The sequence below is a fragment of the Papaver somniferum genome, chromosome 9 (genome assembly GCF_003573695.1).
Source record: "Papaver somniferum cultivar HN1 chromosome 9, ASM357369v1, whole genome shotgun sequence".
NCBI lineage: Eukaryota > Viridiplantae > Streptophyta > Magnoliopsida > Ranunculales > Papaveraceae > Papaver > Papaver somniferum.
Window position 1 is genome coordinate 147,252,302 of NC_039366.1, and position 1,277 is coordinate 147,253,578.

Genomic DNA, 1,277 nt, shown 5'->3' on the forward strand with positions numbered 1-1,277 from the left:
GTAAAACTCTCCCAGAATCTCTTAAAAATAGCTTTGAAAGTTAAACAGAGAGTATGTGTCCTGTTTGGACTTTGATCGCTTCCTCCGACTTATACAGCCCAATTGGTTGGGTTAAATCACTTGTAACAGGCCTGTTTAGTCTATTAGAGTCCATCCCAGTCGAGTTTGGCGATTGAGTCTCTTTAGAAATCGTCCAACAATCGAATCCTAAAAACTGTTCGTGAAACATTTCTTTTCCCGCCAAAACGTTAATTTGAAATGTGAAGAAGGATGCCCCCTAGCCAGTCCCGGTCTCCCTTTAGCAGATGCCTGGAAATGGGTCACCCCTTAGTAATTAGGTTACCCCTTATCCAAAGTGAGAGTCCGTATAGTAATTTTCTCCCACGAGCGCAAAAACCACTTTTTTAGCCAATTTCGCCGCAAAAGCTTATTTCTCCAAAAATACCTACAGGGACATAAAAATCCATAATAAATATAAAATCGAGCACTAATAATATAATACAATTGACATTATATAAGACACAAAAATGTGCATATCAAATACCCCCAAACTTATTATTTGCTAGTCCTCGAGCAAATCAAATAGAAAATAAAACCCTAACTCACTGTCGCAGGCATCGTCGATTGCATTTAGCGTATGCAACAATCCTTTAAACCCCTAGGTGGCCCTAGTGGCCGAGTTATAGTCTCGGGAGGGCTTACAAGAGATATACCCACAAAACCTTAATACTCCAGACCCTAGCTATCTACAACGAACCTTGGAAGGCACTAAAGAATCTCATTGGTTGGCATACTTATTGACTACAAGAGGAAGTACCCTGATGCGAAATTCCAATTGATGTACACGAGTTTGCACTCAAGCATACTAAAATTCATATATAAGTGACAGAGCTCTACTCAGATAGTTGCACTATGGACATCATATTCGGAGTCAAACTAATCACATGGAAATATTAAGAGATGGATATAGAAAAACATAGATGGTTTTGATGTTTACTAAGTGAACGGCGTTTCCCATATCTGTCTGAAGGCCTCCGCCAAAATGAACCTATCCTAATGGATTGAGATACTAGTCTGACTAATATCAACACACTAGCATATACAAGGGTACCGGTGGTCGATAACCTGACTCTAGGTCAACACAACTGGCATATACAAGGGTACCAGTGGTCGACTTTATTGAATTTATTCCTTTTGGTCAAATGGTCTGGTCTCAAATTTTTTTTTTTTTTCTCAACTTTTTTTTCAACTTTTTTTTTTCAACTGTTTTTTTTTTT